General features: G+C 42.5%; 1 protein-coding gene across 9 annotated transcripts in view; it reads right to left on the bottom strand.

Annotated features, from left to right (window-relative positions):
- CTNND1 (catenin delta 1) overlaps positions 1-17,517 on the bottom strand; it is a 45,071-nt gene extending 27,554 nt beyond the window's left edge. For 6 of the 9 annotated variants that reach the window (XM_061381552.1, XM_061381558.1, XM_061381554.1 and 3 more), the window contains exon 1: positions 17,270-17,517. The gene's annotated coding sequence lies outside the window, so the exon portion shown is untranslated. The remainder of the gene's footprint in view (positions 1-17,269) is intronic. The other 3 variants (XM_061381559.1, XM_061381562.1, XM_061381563.1) reach the window with 1 other exon arrangement.
- Positions 17,518-22,886: the final 5,369 nt, after the last annotated feature.

Genomic DNA, 22,886 nt, shown 5'->3' with positions numbered 1-22,886 from the left:
AAAACTGAAGACAGGGTGACTCTGAACCTCTCTCCCACCTCCACACAATTCAGCGAAGTATATCCAAAAAGATGACCAAAATTAGGCACCTAAATCTCTGTGGAAAGAGGAAGATTATTTGTCTTCAGATGGAAAACTCTAAACCCCACAAAACAGTCTTTGGGCTCTGGAAGAAACCAAGAAAAAAGAAATGTTATCTTCTGTAGCCAGGTTCAAAGGCAGCGCTGTTCCCTTCTATTTCTTCAGTACAGAATCAAAGATAAAGTTATGTCCTCCCTCTAAACGCAATGATTAGCAAAAACTTCATCATCCTAGGGATTCCAAACTGCTTTTTTAAAAGGTACAGACTGAGCCATCTACTGAAGAATACACCTGTATAAAACATAGCACCTGTAACACTACAGAACATAATCAAACCAAAAAGCATAGGCATTCTAAACATGTAAAGGTATTTATTTGCCTTGACTGGCATTTGCCAAGTTCAAACCAAAACAGTCCAGTTCAACCACACAAAGAGAAAATCCACACTTAATTTTTAAATCAAAAGGAATATATTTTGTCGATAGTTTTCCAGGGCTTCTTATCACAGAGTGCTTATACCAAAGTCCAAAGTCTAAGCACCCCACCCACCACTTGAAGTTCCACCATCTGAACTGAGAACAATTGAAAGCTCAGTCAGAACAATTCTAGTATTTCTCCCTGCTGGATAGACTTGCTCCTACACTAACCCAAACCCTGGACAAGATCTGCAATAAGACGGAAAGAGGACTATGTTCACTTCCCAACCTCCTGCCAACTGGGCACTTCTCAGAATTACGTGGCCTGCTTTATGACCCGCCCAGCTTCTCCACTTAAGAGCACCCAGAAGGCTGACGGAAGGAGTCTCTGCAATGAAGGACTAGGTCTCACCGTGTCCACCACTGCGTGCACGCGAAGTCCCTTCAGTCATATCTAACTCTTTGCGACCCCGTGGACTGTAGCCCGCCAGGCTCCTCTGGCCATGGGATTCTCCAGGCAAGAACACTGGAGTGGGCTGCCATTTCCTCCTCCGGGGCGTCTTCCTGACCCAGGGATGGAGCCTAGTCTCCTGCCGTGGCAAGCGGGGGGGGGGGGTTGTTACCACTAGCGCCACCTAAATCTAATGAATTAAGGGAGTCTCTGGTAAATCACCCTCCTCTTAGAAAAGAGTGATCATGCTATCTCATTGGAGTTTCTGAGAAAAAAAAAAAAGGAAAATACATGAAACTTTTGGGCTTTTTGGTTTTTTTTTTTTTGTTTTTAAAGAAATATTCTTTGTTAAAAGGCAGCTGAGCTAGCAATCCCTATAGGTCACTTAGGACACCTTAAATATTCTAGTTACCTGTTCCAGGATTTAAATGTTTTTTGCTGTGACTTTAAAAGAAAAAAAAAAAAAACACCTCCACCATCTTGACCCTAAATTCAGAAACCAGATGGAACATTCTTATTGCTCTTTTCCCCTCCCAAGTATCCTGGGAACCCCCCAAACCGTAATATACTAAAATGGCTAAATGCTAGGCTGGCTTTGAAGCAAAGTAAGGGTGCGGCTCTCGTCTACAGAGGGGGCCCAGGACTGAAATGGTATGGAAGGAAACAAAACCTGCTTCTCTGGAGGGCGTGTGACACACAGGCAGGACTGGTCTAACAAGTCCTCCCGATCTCTCAGGCCAGGCTGCCTCCTCCTCCTCCCCCACTAACCACGTGCCTCTCCAAGGCCTTCCACCGGGACAGATAGCACTGAATTTTCTCTCAATCCAGAGAGTCTGAGACACACTGAGCTACTTACCTGTATCCCTGTTGCAACCCTGCCAGAGGCACCTTAGCCAGCCTTATAAGGAGAAAGCAGAGCTTCAGGGAGAGGCCGATAAGAAAACAAAGATAAGAAGGAGGGGCCAAAAAAAAAATACAGAGGGAGGTGTCAGACTGGAGGAAGGGGAGAGGCCAAATGCCTCTCTCCATTCTACAAAAAGTGGGAGAACAAGAGGGAGGTCAGCATACAAAGGGAAATTAGGAAAAGTCTACTCAAAACGGAACTTCACTTCTGTCTCATAAAAGACAAATCCTAAAATTAACTAGGACACCTTACACTCTTCACTACCACAGGCTAGGGAAAAAAAAAATCCACGGGAAAAAAGCTTAACCTTAAGGTTTACTAGAGGTCACCCAACTGTTTGAGCTCACATTCCTTTTTTAAAGTGGCAGCTTCTCACCGACCCGCCTAACTTTCTATCTCTGGTATTCCCACCGACTCTTTTGCCCATTATTTGAAGATGACCTGGAAAAGCTGAAAGCATGTAACTGAATCACATCTACAGTCCAGCTTCCTCAGAAAGCCCTGAGCCCTAAAATGAGCAACAAGACACCGGTTCCATTAGGTTTAGGGTACGCCTTTTTTGACACAAGCAACAGAGAGACAAGTGTGAGTCTATGAAGACATCATGAGGTGTGAAGGTCCTATTTCAGCCACAGGGCAGATGGCTGAAGGAAATGTTTCGCTCTAAAAGAAGAAAATCTGACCTTATAGGGGGAGAGTATTTGTGAGTTATTAATTACTGACCTCTGCCTATAAATAAACACACACACTCTTCCCAACAACCTGAGGTAGCATTGGCCCCTTCTGTAGACGAATAAACTTGCACATCAGAAGGATTCCGTCTCCTGCCCAAGATCAACACAACTAGTGAGTGGCAGAAACTTGAAAGACTGAGTGAATATGAACTTTCTATGTTTCTTGTGGTTAAAAGTCATTCTAATTCAAATACAGAAGGTGACCAAAAGTAACTTTTGGGTGGGGGGATGGAGGGGTGGTGACAGAGGATGAGGCGGAAGCATCTAGACCTTTGGGCACTACCTTCATTTTAAAGAGCAAGACTTTACTCAGTTCTGGAGAAGAATAGCCAGAATTGAAATACCTTAGATTTCTCATTTTAAAAGGAACAAGAACTCAAGAGAAAAGCTAAAAGAAACAAAAGAAGTATTACTTTGCACAAAATCACCTACTTTTCCCCTGAAAGGCCTGCTATTGAAATCTGGCTACTTGCCACATTCTCTAAGCAGAGCGCAAGAAAGAAAATCTAATCACAAATATCCCTACTACCATTTTTAATGTGACACCTCACTAAACCAATAGCAGAGATTGGAGGTGGGATAGAAAACAGAAGGAACTAGAAGCAGGGAAGACTGTGCTAGCCAGCATCAGAACAGAGGGGAGGGATTGTTCTAGTGGTATGTCAGCAATCTGCCTCTAGGGCAGCTGTCCTCCAGGGTAATCAAAGGCCGCTTGTGTGTGTCCTCAGGGACGAGCCAGCTCCGCAAGAAGTTGAAGACTCAGCCACCCAATCCACAAGTTGAGAAGAGATGCCTGATTCACAGCTGGAATGGAGGGCAGGGAAAACACAAAACAAGGGGAGCTGGGGGTGGGGAGGGGTGGGGGCGCTCCAGGTGCTGGTTCAGTCTAGACAGAGGGGGAATCCCTGACATCGACCAACCGCAGCCCACTGGAGCGCAGGGAACTGCCAGTACCTCTCCGTACTGAGAAACGGGGGCGCGGGCGGGTGCTTCCCTTGGTGGTCCAGTGCTAAAGGCCTCACGCTACTGAAGCAGGCAGCCCAGGTTCCAGCCCTGGTCAGGGGAAACGGATCCCCCATTCACTGGCGCAGTGAAATGAATAAATACAAAGATTTTTTTTTTTTTTAAGAAGTGGGTTTCTCCAGCTCCGTATGGACTAAGGCATCAATTGGAATTGCCCCTTTCTACGATGCATGAGATACGGTGCTCGGGACTGGTGCACTGGGATGACCCAGAGGGATGGGATGGGGAGGGGGGTAGGAGGGGGGTTCAGGATGGGGGACACATGTACACCCATGGCTGACTCATGTCAATGTATGGCAAAACCACTAAGTAATTAGCCTCCAATTAAGATAAATAAATTTATATTTTAAAAAAGGAATTGCCTGTTTCTATCCTTTTCACAGACTCAACAGATCTGCAATATATACCGTGAATAACATAAAATAAACATCTACCTCCTTCTAATATTCCTTCCTTAATTAAATCCGAGAGATCTATAAATAGTAGCAGCGCACATTAAAAAGTCAGTGAGATCCCAATATAAGAGACGGTAGCCATTTACTTAACTCGAGTGCTAAACGCAAAAGGCCACAGTCACAACTCGCACTCCCCGGCCCTCGGAGAAGCTCGCTGCCCCAAGACCCACTAGACACACAAAGGCTCTCTCTTCTCAGTAGAGCCCGGCAGCGGAGCGGCTCTCCAGGGACAAAGAGATTTCACAGGAGAACCACAAAGACATCGCCCCTCTCGGCTCCCCCACTCCCAGCTTTCTCACTTCCTGTCACAGTAGCACCAGACCACAGTCTCCCAGAAACAAACAAATACAAAGTGCTGGATTCTGGGCTGCAAGCCAACCGCATTCCAGGGCATCCTGTCTACCAATCGCCAGCCCGAGCTCCCACTCTGCCCCGCGCAGCTCCTTATCATGTTCAGGGAAAACAACCCTCCTCCCTGCCCCAAGCTACAGGGGACAAAGCTCGGGCCTTTCAGCCTCAGCGGAGATATCCTGTGTGAGGACCTAAGGGCTCAGAGGGCCTGGGGCGATTTTCAAGGCTCCTTCTTGGCTAGTTTCTTCACCTGGGGGACTGGGGATTTTAAAGCTGCTGCTGGTGTTATACTCAGCTCAGCTGTGTGTGATATATCCCACAGAAAGCTTCATCATGGCAACCTGATCACCAATCCGCATTCAGTCAAGAGAATACTCACGCCTGGGAAAACAACTTCGGACACATCCTCTATCCTGCTCTCTATCACCCATTTCTACTGTTTAAAGTCTTTCAAACTCTTCGCCACAAGCTAAAACTGCTTTCTAAAAGGCCCCACAGAGAACAAACAAAAGGCAGCAGACTCCACCCTGTGTAGAGGCGGAACAGGCACGAGCAGATGCCAGAAGCAAAGTTCTCCCTTTCCCCAGGGAGTGAAGGGAGGTCTCCTAGGGGTTGCACAGAAGTTCTTGCAGCAAGAAAGGTCGACACTACAGCAGCTTCCCTGCTCACTGCTGCCCCTGGAGTGGGTCAGGGGCTGTATGCAGGTTTGGCACCTCATCAGGAAGGAAAACCTCTCTCCCTATAAGAGCCCTCAGCTCATACCAAGAATGGGATATATGATACATTTTTTTATTGTCTTATACAAGCCCATTGGGTGTTAGCCCTAAACTCCAGAAGCAAAGACGTAGAAAGAAGTCAAGCCCCATTAACCAGATTCTTGAAATCCAAAGTAACACCCTTTGCCCCCAGGGCTCAATTCCCCTGGCGTAAAGCACAGCACAAGGTTTAGGGCGCAGAGCTCTCAAACCAGGGGGATATTCCAGGCAATTAACGAGTGAGTAATACACAGTTATTTCTCATCTTCTCCCCTTCCTTTCTCCTTCTTGGCTCTGCCAGAAGCTCCCTATGCAGAAACCTGATTTGGATGGTACGTGTTGATGCAAAAAGAGATAAGTCTAAAACAGCACAATTAGAATGAATTATTCCATATCTGGCTATGATATAACCAGATACAAGGAGGTGGAGCAGGTACAGACACAATAATCAAGTCATTCTAGGACTGGACAGAAAAAAGAATATTTAGCCGTATTCACCCTGTATTTCAGACCAGACAGAGCCTTGCCACTGCAAGCTCTATCACTGAGGCACACGCAGTTTGAAATCTCTTACACAGCGCTGAATCAAACCAACTCAGGAATAACTTTAAACATTCGTATTCATTTAAAAGTTAGTATTCTTACCCAATTCTCCTTCATTCATACTCCAGGCCAAATACATTAGTGGGAGATGGTTATATCAAAAGCAGATAAAACAGCACAGTAGGAGAGTTTAAGATATCTTTTTTTTAAGATACTTAAAAAAACACGCACCCCAGACAGAGAACCGGACACACCAGTATCTATGCTGCTGTTACTCCAAAGGGATCCTCAGCAAGTTCTCTGCCTCAAACTGAGCAGGTGAGACAGAAAACGCATGCTGACTCAGAAATACAGTCACCCCACAACGTGAGCGAAGGAAGCAGACCAGTACAGCCAACTGATCGCAGTTTAGCACAACTTCACGCTTCTACTCCTGTCCTATCTCTGGCTGTTTGCAGACAGTCAGAAAACCCAACCAAAGAAATAACAAAGAAGTAAGGAGAAAGTCAATGGAAGGGACCAAGACTTAAGCTGAATACTAAATGGTTGGGAAAGTATGAATCTGTTTTGCTATATAACTTCACACATACCCCCTTTTCTCCCCGTCAGCCCAAAGCTGAAAGAATTGGAAGGAGGTGAGGCAGAGGAAAGAATGTGATTGGGAAAAGGTTTTGCTACATTCCAACTAGCCAACATCCCACATAGCATTAAAAGTGCCCAAGGATCCAATCCCACTACTGAGAGTTGCTAGGACTCTGCTAACACACACCCAATTCCTCTACCACCCTCCCCCTAACACCCTGAAAAGAAGCATAATGGAGATAGCTTGATGAAGGCACCAGCTGTTTCCCCCACCCTCCCTCCCCCCAGCCCCAGAGACCACAGTTCAAACTCACATCAAACACTTAATACAATTGACTGGCCAGTAGGAAGGAGAAGCCAGAACTAAAATAGCAGGAAGAGTGCCAACTGGCCCCACTTAGAAGGAATGCTTTCTTGGCTCAATTTAAAAATAAGAAACTTCTGTCATCCACTCCCCTCTGCCCATTTATGCTCTCCTTTCCACAACCTACCCCTCAGTATCAAATGGATTTCAGTTTCTTCCCTCCTTGATCTATTTTCAAATGTCAGGGAATACAGGGGAGGTATAAGGTTTAATGTAAAATAATGTCTTGGAGACTGGAAGGCTTCCTGGACTGCAACAGCAAGCGCAGCACAAAGCTATTAGATAATGTCAAGTAGAAAGCAGTCCACGCAGCATCCATCTCCGGGTTTTAAGAAGGGAACAAATGCTTCTGCTCTTCCACACTGATATGACCTGACCTCCCCAGGCATAATAGCCAGTTAAAGCACTACTGTGACCAGCCCCTCCCCCAGCCATATTCTAAGTGGGCCAGCATTAGCCAAGGAGGAAGGGAAGGAAGCCGGCACTTCCTTTTCAGACAGGAAGTAACATTGGCCCTTCCTGCTGAGTTTTAAACAAATTGTCCAGCTGAGTTTCAATGTTAACATCCTCTCCTGAAGTCGTTCCACAATTTCAAAATGGAGAAGGGAAATGGAGATGTGGTCTAAGTTTCCCTTCCCCCTAAGAGGCAAGTCCTCCATCCCATACTAAGCACTGGCAGAATCCCCAAATCCGACAGTGACATCAGTCATTTATTTCAAAACAACACAGGATACAGAGGTAGAAAGCTTCCAACTACCCACTGACACCATGAACTAGTCTCCTCTATTTCTCATACTAAGTCACCACCCATCTGAGAAATCATACAGATCTGTAGCTTAACTCAAAAGTTCCAATTTTGTGGTCCTCAAACCTGAGTGATCAGAATCACCTGGGAAGCTGTTTTTAGAACTATCTCCCAAATCTACATTCCCCAGTCCTCACACCTTACTATCTAGGTGCCTCAGAATTCATCTTCGTAAAAAGCTCTCAAAGCGGTTCTGACAGCTGCTGGGAACCACCATCCTGGCCTATCCCTGACAACCCTCTGCCCACCACATTCCTCTCCCAAAAAGGACACTGGTTGTAAAATACATTATTCGGACCTGCTTTACTGTTCATTAGACAGCTCGTTATTCAGTTTGGATTAAAGTTTCTTTGAAAGTATGGAATTAAATATATAGATGGCCAGAATGATACAATACTAAATGCTATATTCCAGGCTCAGAACCTAAAAGGAAGAACTATCTCACTTCTTTGGAATCCTGAGTTGCTACAGTGGAGGATATCCCTATTTACACTGCAGATTGGAAAACCCAATTATTGTTTCAAATGACTCAGTTTAACTTTCCTCCAAGGAACAAAGAGCTATACCACATTTCCTAAGATTGGTTCCACATTCCATCCCAAAAGAAGTCCGAAGTCTTAAATCTAACATTCAAGACCCTAGATAATTTTAGCCCAGTTGACAATATAATAGAAACACCAGAAACTCTAGATTCACGTGTTACCTCTGACACTTATCCAAGTAAGTCACTTTAACTTCTGCTTTGAATAGCAAGTGAATAGTAAGATGTTTTTAGAAGGAGCATAAAGAGGAGTATTTCCACAAGGAAGCATGTCACCAGAGACTTAGGAAAGAAGAATGGCATCAAAAGACTGAGTTTCAAGACAACTATAAACATCTGTAAAGCAGTGATTTAAAGCAACTCCAAAATTTGGGGAATCTGATTGCCGAGAGTATTTCCTGCAAAATGATACAGTTATCTGACCAAAGGAGAAGGGGACAGGAGGGAAAAAAAGTTTTCTGATCGAGGGCATCTCCCAAGGATGATATTAGGTAACAGAATGACAACTAGATAGGTATAATTAAAGGGAAAAGTAGATGGTAACCAGGTCAAGCTACAGGGTTAAACCCCAAACTGAGAGAGAGACCCAGAAAGAGACAGAGACAGTCTTTCACTGAAGGACGGACTAGCAAAACAAGAAATCTTGCAAGAGAAAGAAAGAATGGGTGATTCGAGACAGATTCCTCTGGGAATCACTATGCTTTTACTTTCCATTATGGGGGTGCCACAGAACACTGATGACTGCACAGCTAGTGCTTCTTCAATCCCACCAAAGCCAACCAGGCCAAGGGGTTCAGCCTATGTTTTAACACCATTACTGCTTAAACATATTAATACATAAAAAGGGAAAACAGACATACAGTTAGTTATCAGGATTGATCACACCCCGTGATGTGCAAGACAGTAATATGGATACGGTGACCTATAAAATGGACCCTGAAGCTATTTAATCTCAATGATGAGGGCTGTGAGGAAGCAGGAACTTTTGGTCCAATGAGCAAAACAAAAAGCAGCAAATAAGTGGGGTAGGCATAATATTTGGTCATAAGCCAAATCAACAAATGTACTAAAAAAAAAAAAAAACTCAAAGTACTCAAATGTACTCAAAAAGAAGGCTGTCACTTCTACTGTTCATAGAAATTTGACTCTGTAGATCAGTTGGTGGAGAAACAGATTTCTCTAGGGAAGAAAAATTTGATCTCAGTTTCCACACACACACAAGCTTGTTCAAAATAGCTGCATTACTTTTATCATTCTCCAAGACAAGGGTCATCCACCTATGCAGATTCTGCTACTTTGCGATTTCCTGCTGACTATTCTGCAATGGGACAAAGATGGAGGCTGGGCCAGGTGTTGCCTCAGCTCCTTGTAAAGCACACACAAAAACTCTCTCTCAGCTGTCGTCTTTGGGGTCTGCGGCGGGGAGACTGCCGGCGCTGCACAGTGCGGGAGTCCACACGGCCTCCCCTGACATGCGCACACTCATGGGCCTCTGAACGCGTCTGCCACCCCATCTCTCTTGCCTGCTAGTAACAACCAGTCTGTCAGGGCCTTTGCACTTTGTACCCTTATCTGTGTGACTTCATTCCAATTTCTTTTAAGTCTCTTTCAAACATTATTTGTAAGCGAGGCCCTCCCTAACTGCTCCGTATTAAAACAAGCTCACTCCTGCCCTTGCACTTGCTATTCAGCACTCCACATATTTGGCTTTATTTTGTTCCTCAATAGTGCTATCATACTCTGACTTACTGTGTATTTACTTGCTCACTTTATGCCTATCTTCCTCCAGCTGGAATGTGAGCTCCGTGAGTCCCAGTGGGTGCACAGCAGGCTCTCGGATCTCTTTCAAACAAAGATGTTTCACTTTTTCAGTGAACGCAAAAAATTAAACTTTGGAAAAGTAAATCAACATTATTTCATTTTTCTTTCTACAAATTTCTTTCTAATTGTGACGTTAGGCCCATCAATGGGGGTCTCAAGTAGTCTTACCTGCAGATTTGGCTGACCTTCAGCAGGGCAGACATTCAATGGTCAATTCTTCCCTGGTTTACAAAGCAGCCAACAGAGAACTAAACAGAAGAGAGGTTACAGAACTTCCCCCGTCCCAACAAAGAAACGGTGAAAAGAAATCAGATTGGCACCAATTTCTCCTTTAAAATAGATCACTCTATTTTAAAAGTGTACTGAATATACACCAGCTACTTTATTTCAATGAGATTTACTTCATTTGCAATAAAATGGAACCTGTAGGTGCTTTGATAAAAGTACTGAAAAGTTGACCTAGTTTCTATAACAATGCCTTATATCCTCAACCACCAGAATACATTTTGGGTTTTTCAAATATAAGCTCCCTAAAACAAATATCTTTACTCCACAAAGACACCTCTCAATACACGGCCGCATTCAGTACTGAACAACATGGGAAACACACACAGAACCGATAAATACCCCGTAAGTGACTTCCTTTTACTCCAGGAAAGTAAGTATCTTCTGCTCTACTGAATAAAAATGAGCAATTAATTAGTAAATGTGGGTGATATTTGAAAATGGGGGGGAAAAAACCTTAATCTGAATTAGAACTCAGTCTTCTTGAATCATAACAATTAATCCTAATATAGACCTAACTGAAATAACCAAATTCAGTATCCTAATACTCGAACCTTCACCACATGAGTATAATTTATTCTATTTTAAGAATTAGAAATTTCTTTCATATTAAGTGTTAGTGAGGCAAAGTGATGCCCATGAAGACCACCAACCTAAAGGGAAAAAGATAGCGGAGGCAAAAAGGTAAAGGAGACACCAAATAAAAAGAGGAAAGCGAACGAAAAGGAGAAACAGGAGAATCAGTAGAGGGAAATGTGGGTTTAAAAAACCACAGAGGACTTCTCTGGTGCGCAGTGAGTAAGAATCTATCTGCCAACGCAGGGGACACAGGTCTGTCTGATCCCTAGTCCGGGAAGGTCCCACAGGCCGAGGGGCAACTAAGCCACAACTACGGAGCCCATGGGCTCCATGGTCCCAAAAGAGAAGCCACATACTGAGAAGTCCACACACCGCAACTAGAGCAGCCCCCAGTTCGCTCTGTCGCAAGCAGAGAAGCCCATACGCTGCAGCAAAGACCCAGCACAGTCACAAATGAACACCTATGGGGTTAGGAGAAGTCATGATAGGAAGCTATAGAGAGCCAACAGAAACGAAGTGTAAAGGCTTTCCAGAACACTAGTTTCATGGGTTATTTGGTATGAGGGAAGGAAAAACTTAGGCTGGAAGAAACCAAAAGCTTCCAGACAAGGCTGCAGTTAACACATATGTATTTCCCACAGGCCACAGTTTAGTTTTCCACATATAAGAGCAGACAGACCACTTTCACAGAAGCACACTTCTCACAGGAAGCACTGATGAACTCAAAATCTCTATGTGTCTCAGTTTTGCAAATGTCCCATAAATAAGGGTTGGAAATAGAAAATGATGTTTCCTTAACATTAAAAAGTGAGGTTTATTTCAAGAGAAGACAGTAAAAAAACCACCTTCATCGCTGTGCAATTGCTTCCTGTACATTCAAAACTAACGTTATCCTACAAAATCCCGGTTGGACAAGTGAGACATCAAAGAAAGAAACTGGTCCGAAATTAAGAATAATAAACCCAAACAAAGCTTTTTCAATCCACTCTCTACCAAAATTAAAGGAAGTTTACCCTTGGATGCTAGATTTCTGTCTCCTGTAGATACAAAAAGATGGGAGAAATTGTATTGCTGTTTTTTCCCCCTAAAGTATCCAAATCTCCTAAGAAATTTGCAGCTTTGGCTGCCACCAACTTCTCTTCTCTCACTCACGCCTCAATTTATTAAGAGCTATCCATTCCCACAGCACCCGTACTTTGGACTACCCTGCCTCCACAACTTAAACTTGCCTATCGCTAAAGGCACTTTTTGTCTATTTAAAAAAAAGAAAGAAAAGCCTGTTCATCCAGGATACCCATTTATTCTGTAATAAAAGCATCTATATCCACCACAGAGTCTCAGGTCTTAAGACACCTTAAAGGAAACTTAGTCAGACAAATGATGTTTGAATTCATTCAAAGTATTCATTCTAATAGCAAAAACGAGGTGTTCCCATGAGCCAGACAACAGCCTATGAATTTCGCATGTATTAAGTCACTTCATCATCACAACAATCCTATGCGACAGTTAATATCATTGTCCTCATTTCACATACAAGGAGATCGAGGCATAGAGCAATTAAACAATCTTCCCAGGGCTACTTCGCTAGTTAAGTGGTAGAAGATTTGAACACAGGTACCCGTCTATGGTCAGACACGACTGAAGCGACTTAGCAGCAGCAGCAGCAGCAGTCCAGCTCCAGCATCCACGCTCTTAGCATGCAGAGCTGCCCTGCTTCTATATTTGTGGCACATTTAGATTGGAAATTCCCTGTTTGGTCAGCATATTGATCAAAAAATACAGAATAATAAAGCATTTATGGCAAAATTTTAACAACTGGTGTTAAGGTGAATGAAGGATATACAGGAGTTATTGTACTCCTATTCCAATTTTTCTGAAAGTCTGAAATGTTCTCAAAATAAGTTTTATCATCCAAAATGGGGCATGTTTTGTGACCAAATTACCTGTAGGCCATCAGAGAAGACTTTGAGAAAAGAAAACTCTCGATCTTTATAATGTCCCCACTACATGCCTAATCTAAATGCCCACATCATTCCAATCAGGTTTAAGGACTCACTGGAGAGGAAAATGGCCTTAAAATGGAAAATACTGTCCCTGCACCAGAATAATAAATATTAAGTATTGAGAACAGGGTCCACATTTAATAATCAATAACATGCAATTCCAAGTAGAATGGGGGGTGGGGGGCGGTTACTTCCAAAAATACATTATACAATAAAACTAAATACAAATTAATCCATACCTTCATATCCCACTGGATAGTTCTAACTGAACAGTCGTTCTTCCCCGCCTTTACAATCTCCCTGCCAGGAGATATCAATGCCCTCTATTACAAACCTTGGAGGCAGCTGCGTTTAGGCAGAGCAATCCCTATTTCAGCGTCTCATAGCATTTAACCCCTTTTGCAAGGAAAGAGAACATGAAATCACATAGTAATAAGCTATGGCTCATTCCTTTAGGCAAATTTCTTGTTACTATTATTCCTAATTTCCCAGAAAATTAATTTGGGTTCTTAAACTCATAAACTTTCCAATACACTTTGTGAACAAAATCTCCTAGTTTCATAGCGAAAGCAGTGACAAAAAATGTATATATATAATGATGTCCAAACATACTTTATTTGAAGCACTAATGTTCAAACTATCATTTCAAGCTTTTTATGTTTTTATTAACAAGTATAAAAACCATTTACTTCCAACACAGCTGAAAGCAATACTTCCCTGCTGCTGCCCTAATATGTTCTGGGTAACCAGTTCCTCCCCTCTAGAAAATGGTTACATATAAGGTTTCAGTGGCTGAAGTTAACAGCTGCCTATAATATGAGATGAACTGACTAGGATTCTTAACTATTTACACTATTATTTGTACTGCTTGCCCAGAAAAGAAACAGGATTAAAGAAAAATTCAAATTTTAAACCTTCAATTCTTTCTAAAAACTGTATTTAAAAATGGAAGGTAGGCAATGTATAAAAAGTTAAAACTACAGACTAAATTTCAAAATCACATAGCAATTTTATTCATCTTTGTTGAATTTCTTCCCATCTCAACTTCCTTTCAGCCTTCCCCACAAAAGTCCCTCACTGATTCCCATCGTGCCTTATTTAACCAAGATTTACTGAGCACCTCAATATATCACCAGGGCTTCCCTGGTGGCTCAGATGTTAAAGCGTCTGCCTGGAATGCAGGAGACCTGGGTTCGATCCCTGGGTCGGGAAGATCCTCTGGAGAAGGAAATGGCAACCCACTCCAGTAATCTTGCCTGGAGAATCCCATGGAGGGAGAGCCCTGATAGGCTACAGTCCGTGGGGTCGCAGAGTAGGACATGACTGAGCGACTTCACTTCACTCGATATATCCCAGACACTAAGACAGGCGCTAAGGGGATACAGAGATAAGACAGTATCTACACTCAAGCAGGTCAGAATAGGGGAAAAGACAAAAAAAAAAACAGACAATTGTAATACAGTGTGATAAACATTATTTGAACTACCTGCTACAAACCTCTCCCTGCAAATTGGCAATTCATTCCAAACCCAAGTCAGAAAATTCTCTGGAAGAAATTTCACTGACAATCAAATAAAGTTTGAGGCATTTCCAGTAGGTTTAAGAATTACAGGACAATAATGGTGTGCATATGGAAAGATCCCTGTAATAAAGTTGAGATAATATCCATTCTAACATATCTAGCTCCTTACAGCTTTATGGAAAATGGATTTTTTACATACACTACTCTACCTCGGAGCATGCAGGAACTCTAAGCAAGCACTGACCTTCCTCAGGATGAAGCACTCCTGCCTCTCAAAAGGGCTCAGTTTAGTTCTGGCTCTTGTTTCTATTCTCTCTGGAGAACGGCAGTGTTTTAGCGGTTAAATCCACTAACTTTATATAGTCAGAACAGGGTTTAATCCTGGCCTTGGTCACTTACAAGCACTGAAATTTTCAGCAAACCTCAGGTTCTCTGAGGCTCAAATTCCTTAAAAAACAAAAAAATAAACCAAAAAACAACAAACAGAAAGTTACTGTAGGAAATTAAATAAATAGTTCAGGCAAAATGGTTAGCACTCACTGAGTAAACAAGGTGGGGGCGGGAGAGGGAGGGCTGGCACTTAGGAACAGGGGCACCAGGTACCAGAGCAGAAAGCAGTGAATTACACCGAGCTAATCACTTTGGTATTCCAACTGAATAATGATCTACGCTTAATTTATTTGCATCCATCCTCTCTCACTCATCTCTAGAGATCATCTACCTCATAAACCCAAGGCTGAAATTGCAATTACTCAGAGCTTCTTTTTAAGATTTCCAACAGTCCCCATTTTTATCCTAGCTGAAAGAACGTGTTCTAACCCCTTTGACTCTCCATAAGTGAACCCTAAGAAAGGAATTAAGACTCGACACCCAAAGGAGGCCCCTACCTAGAACACAGACCATACCTTAGTCATATAACAAAGAAACCAACAGCATAGAGGAGTCAAACAAGGAAAGGAAAAGCTGCAGGACTCATACGTACTGGTCATTTTCTACCCCAAACCCAAATGAGGAGCAAAACAAAAAGTAAAAGATTTACTTATTCACACTCTTCCTCTATTTCCTGGAAGAACTAGCAGAGGTGAGGTAAAAGACGAATCTTCCATCTTATCATTCAAAAGGCTCTAATAGCACACACCAGTCAAAACAATGCCTCAGTTCGTGGAAATAGTCCTGGACGCTTTACAACCAGGATGCTCACTGCAGTGATACAAAGCCCAGTGTTTAAAGCTGGACCCAAACCACCACCACTCAGCCACCCAGAACCTGTTTTCAAACTGCCTTTGTACTCGCTCAGACTCCCTCATCCCTCCCCCTAAAGGCTGAGTGGGAAACGGACACTCTGGCAGCAGCACGACAGATCCTCCAGAGATCCACCGACAAACCCCCCAGGCTGCAGTCAAGGCTGAAGGGAGCTTTCGAAAATTTGGAAATGATGTGACTACAGCCCAGCAAAACACACACGTCGTCCTTTCTCTTTCTTTTTAACTGCACTTGCTATAATCAGATGATCCAGACATTAAAATCTTACTGTAGCCCTTGCATAAATTAGATTAAAAGGGACAAAGTTCAGTTTCCTCTGAAGCTACAACCTCACAAGAATGAGATTATCTTTCAAGAAACAGTCTTGTCCTGGAAAAGAAATTCAAGGAAGTGTTCTAGTCTAAAAAGAATTAAGGGGCGGGGTGGCGTGGGGTGGGGGGTTCAAAATCAGAGGATTAGTATAGATACATACCAGTTTAAATCTAATAGCAGCTTACATATTAAGGACCATCCTGCTACAATTAGAGCAATGTCTATTGCAGTTATAATTTTGCAGATGATTCGCATTTTCAAAGGGAGAAGGTAGGGAACATCCAGTTTTCAGCTACCGAGGAGCCGGCTATATGCTTATCTAGTATTTTTGCAAGAATGTATGTGCAAAACAAAAACAAATCTTAAGATTAAACGTAAGATACGAAACCACAGCCATGGGCCTTCAGTTCTTAAAAGATTTCTGATTTCACAGCAAGTTAACCAAATCAAAAATGCACCTCCAAAAAAACAACTTTCAGATTGGTTTAAAAATAAGAATTACCCCTGTTCTTTCGCAAACGCACCCTACACACTAGAGTCTATATTAAGTGTTTCAGCCTGACCTTTTTTTAATCCCAGCCTCTTTCAGAGAGCACAAAGCTGAAAATGTCTCTTGTGTGCTACTTTAACTCAGGTGAGCTAAAAGGCATGGCTAGAGGTTCCTTATCCCTTTAAGCACGGACACCAGACATTATGGTACGTGCAGACTGAACATACAATACCGCCACAAATCTTTGCCATCAAAGGTAGTTTTAGAAGGAAGGGGATGGCAATCCAGTTACCAAGGATCTATCTGTTTTCTTTTACAAGGCAAAGCAGGGAGGCTAAGTCTAGAAGGCGAAAGAGGCTCCCACCCACCACACCTGAAAAAGTAAAAGAGGGATCCACCCAGGAACAGCAGGGCTGAAACCGATCTGGGCGGTTCAAACTCTCCAGGGGGAAATATCACTATTTAAGCTGCAAAGCTCCCTCCAACTTTCTGCTTTCACAAATTTAATGACAAAAGGGAGAAAAAAAACTTTTGAAACATATTTAGAACCATCTGTATAACTAGCTTCCGACCCGGACAAATTCCTTTCCCAACCCACACACAACATGCCAAAAAAAACCAACTTTTGGTTTGGGCTCTGAAAACAGAAGTTTGTTAGCCTAACCTAGAAAAAAACACATACAATCAAAGACCACACCAAAATGTAAATTTATGGAACAGCTCTCACCCCTCTGAATCTATTCATCTCCCTATATTAGACCTAGAAGTTTGTTTCTGGGTCTTGAATATCTTCCTTTGCTTTAAATACGATAAAATACCAAAATTCCCCCAAATAAGTAGAAAGAAAAATTAATAATTGTTTAAAAGTCACTCGTCAGCATAACAGACCCTCTCGTTTTCAAATTCCCTCGGTTACCATAAGACAAAAATTCAACTTGGCTTATCCTGCTTTACCCGTCTATACACATATTTTTTAAAAAGGCACACACCTCAAATGTGGACTTCTGAAAACCACTTCTTTAAGAGAGAAAACCAAGGCTCCGTCAATGTGCTGAGAAAGACAAATCCAGCAAGGTAGTTGCTTTTTCGCCACCTCTTCCTCCTTTCAGGATCTTTCCTGCTCTTCTTTCTCTCTCTCCCCTTTTTTTTTCTCTCAGATCCAACACCTAAAATGGAAGTTGCACCCAGCCAAAGGCTAGGGAGCCTGGGTGGTGACAAACTGATCTGGCAGCCCTACCCCCTCGCTTTCCTAAGTGATGTCAGCCCCTGAGAACTTCCAATAGGAGCTGGGCATAAATCAGGGAGCTGATTTTATCCAATAGGAAACTTTATTATAGGAAACAGGGGAAAAAAAGCAAGAGGAGGAGAAAAAGAGACAGGGGGAAGTTTTATATATATATTTATATTTAAAGTGGAGACTATATAATCTCTAAGGAATTACTGCAGAGCTGGGAGGAGTCGGGGAAGGGGGCTGAAGGAACAAGGGCTTTCTAGAATGGCATGCCTAAGAACCACGGTTCTCTTTGATGGTGGAGTTGTTGCTCCCTCCTTCCTTTCCGGGTAGGGAAGAAAAAAAGCTGATTTTATTTGCCTGCTGTGATTTGGTTTGTTGCTTTCTACCCCAGAGCATTTCCCACAGGAAGATAGGATGGGAAGGAGCAAGAAACACTAGAAACGGCTACAGCGTGCTGGCTGGGGTAGCAGGGGATATCTGGGGTGAATTCTCAATTTTATTTTGGTGTAAATGCATTAGAGTTAATTAGAAAAACAAATACTTCGACTTAACATTTTTAGTGTCTATACTTTCAACTGGGCTTCCCTGGTGGCTCAGCTGATAAGGAATCCAGCTGCAATGCCGGAGACCTGGGTTTGATCCCTGGGTTGGGAAGATCCCCTGAAGAAGGGAAAGGCTACCCACTCCAGTATTCTGGCCTGGAGAATTCCATGGACTGTGTATCCATAGGGTCGCAAAGAGCTGGACACAGCTGAGGTACTTTCACATACACACATACTTTCAACTAGAAGGAAGCTGAATCCACTAGGCTGTTGAAGAAAATCAGTCTTCTCATTTGCCCCAAATCAAAATAACGTGGGCTTGAGGGGCATAGTAAATGATATCCCATAAACAAGTGATATATTTGGAGACAACAGCACGTGCGAGGAAAACAAACGCTCACATCAAGAAAATTCAATTCATTTGTGAAGTTCGGGCTTAAGAAGGTCTAGTTCATACATTCTCTTTACGCTTGACCTAAACAAAGGATTATAACAGGTATTCTTTTTCTCATTAAAAGTTATCTTTAATATGTTCTCAGACTATTAGGCCATGAAGGGCAGAGATTGAAAATTTTTTATGCTTACAAAGACTATTATATTATGGTCATTAACTATATGAAAATGATAATGATGAACTGAAAATTTCCTTTTTCGTTCTTACTGAAAAATCTAAAAATCTGAAGGCTGCTACCAAATGAATCTTCATAAAGTTTTCACAATTTAAAACAGTGGTTAAGAGCACAGGCTCCGCAGTGAGGCTGACTGGCTCCAACCGCCTCTCCTAAGTATACCTAATCAAGTAAGTGTGCTGCATACTCTGTGGCTCTCCAGGTGGCGCAGTGTAGAGAATCTGCCTGCCGATGCAAGAGACTCAGGAGAATGGGTTGAGGAAGATCCCCTGGAGAAGGAAATGGCACCCCACTCCAGTGTGCTTGCCTGGAGAATCCCATGGACAGAGGAGCCTGGGGCGGGCTACAGTCCACGGGGTCACAAAGAGTTGGACACGACTGAGTGAGCAGCACACACATGCTACACACTGTGCAACCCTGGAAAAGTTATATAATTTCTCTGTGACTCAGTTTCTTAACTATGAATGGAGATAATAACTATATCTCTCATAGGACTGTTGAGAGAATTAAAATACATATAAAGTTCTTAAAATAATACATGGCATACAGTGTAAACTCAATAAGTTATGATTATCAATATCTACCCTGCCAAAAAATTTTCAATAGCTCACCATTGCCCCAAAATAGCAACCAATGATGAGGCATCCATCATGTAAGGGCACTTTGCACTCAATATCCCTAACTTCTAAAATACCACCATGGAGACAGTATTACTACCATTTTACAGATGAGAAAATCAAGGCTCAGCAAGGTTAAGAAACTTGCCTGAGCTCAACCAGCTAAGGAGTAAACCCTTATCAGTCTAACTCCAAACCCATGCTATTTCCATCCCTTACACTGTGGTCAGGATAAAGGCCAAGCTCCTCGTCTGTTTTCAAGATCCATATTTATTCATCCAATACATTATAGTAACATTTATTAACCATAATCTGACCCTCCTTATCTATCTAAACTGGAATTCCACTCCTCAGCATGAAAGTGCCCTTCCAATCAGGTTTAGACCCTCTCATTTGGTCTAATGTGGCCAAAAAGAACTTCTCTCAGAAGTGCTGGAAGACCAAACAGACATCACAGCACCTGTCTGATGGGCTTTAAACAAACTAGAATGGGAAATGAACACATTTGACAAAGAAACAAACAGGCTTTAACTCTCATTGCCTAAGAATCTTTTCCAATTACCTTATCACATCGTTTACCTCTGCTGCTGCTGCTGCTAAGTTGCTTCAGTCGTGTTGGACTCTGTGCGACCCCATAAACGGCAGCCCACCAGGCTTCCCCGTCCCTGGGATTCTCCAAGCAAGGACACTGGAATGGGTTACCATTTCCTTCTCCAATGCGTGAAAGTGAAAAGTGAAAGTGAAGCTGCTCAGTCGGGCTGACTCTTAGCGACCCCATGGACTGCAGCCCACCAGGCTCCTCCGTCCATGAGATTTTCCAGGCAAGAGTACTGGAGTGGGGTGCCATCGCCTTCTCCCTCTTTTACCTCTACTGTCCATCTATTCCTAGTCCTGTACAGCAAGTTTAAAAGCCAAAGATGATTGTCAAGGAAAACAACACCAGAAATCAACCAGTTTGTTGATTCACTGGTTCCTAGATGACAGCCATTATCTAGAATAAGCTATGATTTTCTAGAGATGGATTAGTCTCATTTTCTTCATACCACCACTAACAGATTGCAAATATTTTGACTTCCTTCCTTCATGCATGTGTGTCTGTGCGTTTTCCTGTCTCCCCCACCAGAAGATAAGCTCCATGAAGGCATTAAAAATTCTCTTTCTAGTGTATCCCCAGAGCTCAGCCTTGTATATCAAATTTAGCAACACATGAATAATGAAATGAAGTCTGTTGTCTTACTAGTTAAATAATCCTGGACAAGTCATTTAGCATTAATGAATTTGTAGATAACATTCAAAATAAAATTATATACAAATTTTTGAGGTTTGACAGAAAACAGCAAAATCCTGTAAAGCAATTATCCTTCAATAAAAAATAAATTAAAAAAAATTATATACAAATTTAAACAGTTAACTCAGTGATGAAAAGTTGTTAAATTTATCTGAAACAGCCATCTTCGAATAAAGAATCATAAGGATTAACACTCACTGAGGGAAAACCTGTTTATACTCAGTGAATAGAAAATAAAATTAAAAGACGTGTTCCTTTTGGGTTATTTTGAACACCTACTGTAAGCCATGCGCCCTTCTAGAGGTCAAGGATAATGAGACAGACAAGTACCCTGCTCTCAATAAGTTTACATTCTAGCTGGGTCAGGGGAAATTGCAGGTTAACAAATAAGATGTCAGATGGAACACTATGCAGAGATCAAACAGACTGATGAGAAGGACTTGTGGCTTGTTCTAGATTGGATGTCAGGGACAAACTCTCTGGACAAGTGACATTTAAGGGAAAATCTGAATGGTAAGAAGCAGCCAACCTTGAGAAAATATGAACAATGGTAATTACTAATGCCAAAGCCCTAAAGTGTGGGGCTGAAATATACTGGATCCAGCAGAACATGCTGGAAATGAGGGAGGTATAGGTGAGAATCAGAGTATAAAGGCATCTATAGGTTAGAGAAAGGAGTTTTGATTTTATTCTAGATGAAAGAAAGCCTGTGGAAATTTTAAACAGCAGAATGACATAATCCAATCAACATTTTGAAAAGGTCTGGCTGCTTATGTGACAAATGGATTAAAGTAGAGGGAAGAGTGAAAGCAAGGAAATCCGTTTGAAAGTGAAGTTGCAGGGATATGGAGCTGACTGCAGAAGTAGCAGTAAAAATGGAGAGAAATCAGTGGCTGTGTTCAGAGAAAAAGGGCTGTTTTTATTGGAGCCTTTTCTCCCCCTTTCCTTTTTTCTTTCTGTTCTTCATTTTGTTTTTAATGCATGGAAGACTACATTCAGTACTCATTTTTACAACTCTCAAAGTTTAACTTCTCCACCCACAACCATCATCACATACACACAAAGAAAAGATATCATAAACTGAACTATGAAATAAAACTGTACTTAAAAAAGAAATGTTAAAATTATTATATAGAGCAGAGCATTGTGCTGTGATGACTTTACTTCTAAAACAGCCTAAAACTATAAATGCCAAAGAGAAGAAATTTTTTAAAATCCAACTCCAAAAAAAAAAAAAAAAGTCTACTCATACAAAGGAAAACAAAACATTTTTACTTCTTTCTCTGCTCTGATGGCAACACATTACCATCCTAAGTTTGCCATTTTTGAAGCCTTGGGTAGGATGGCCATTTTTCATTCCCTTTATAAAATCGACTAACACAAGATTTAACTAAACTGTTGTTGCATTTAAAACAAACAAACAAAGAAGTGAGTCCTCTCTACCTCTTGAAAATTAGTCTAGTCCTGATAACAATATATTTCTGAGAGGACGCAATATTTATATTTTCTTGACAAACGCTATAGATTCACCTACGGCGGCACTGCACCTGACGAGTCAAGGCTCCATTTCCACAGTAACAGATGCTGCAAACAAGTATTCCGTCTTTTTCCCTTGCTTGCTTTCGTGTGTATGTGTATGCGTGTGTGTATGTGTGTGTGCTGGAGAAGGAAATGGCAACCCACTCCAGTGTTCTTGCCTGGAGAATCCCGGGGACGCCAGAGCCTGGTGGGCTGCCGTCTATGGGGTCGCACAGAGTCGGACACGACTGAAGCAACTTAGCAGCAGCAGCAGCAGCAGCATGTGTGTGTGTGCGCGTGCGTGCGCGTGCGTGTGCGTGTGACGCGCTGGCAGCATCTAAAATTCTGTCCTCCTTCTGCTAAGTTTTATGTCCTTTGACGAACTGCTACCTCTTCAAAGTCTGACAGCAACCCCAAATGTCATTCTGTTCCTTGCTTCTTTCTTCATCTCAAGGGCAGGGAGCTCAAACTAGGGAAAATATTACCTGACTTGGCAATCCATGCCCCGCCCCATATTTCAACCACCTCAGATCCTTTTGAAAAGATATGATAGCAATCAAGACACACTTGAGCGCCCAGTACTATTCACCGCTCTCCGCTTTGTCCCTGGACAGGTTCCCCGTCTCTCAGGTACCGTCCTTCCTGCCTCCGGCCGGGTGACTGCACCACACTTTGTCCCCGGTGGCGTTGGATTTGGCCGGCTCCGTCCAGCGCAGGACGACACTGGGCAGCTACCTGAAGCCGGGACCCAGGTCCTAACACGCACGGGGCAGAGAAC

Source organism: Bos javanicus, chromosome 15 (assembly GCF_032452875.1).
Source record: "Bos javanicus breed banteng chromosome 15, ARS-OSU_banteng_1.0, whole genome shotgun sequence".
Lineage (NCBI taxonomy): Eukaryota > Metazoa > Chordata > Mammalia > Artiodactyla > Bovidae > Bos > Bos javanicus.
Note: the sequence above shows the minus strand (reverse complement) of the source record. Positions and strands in the feature narration are given on the sequence as shown.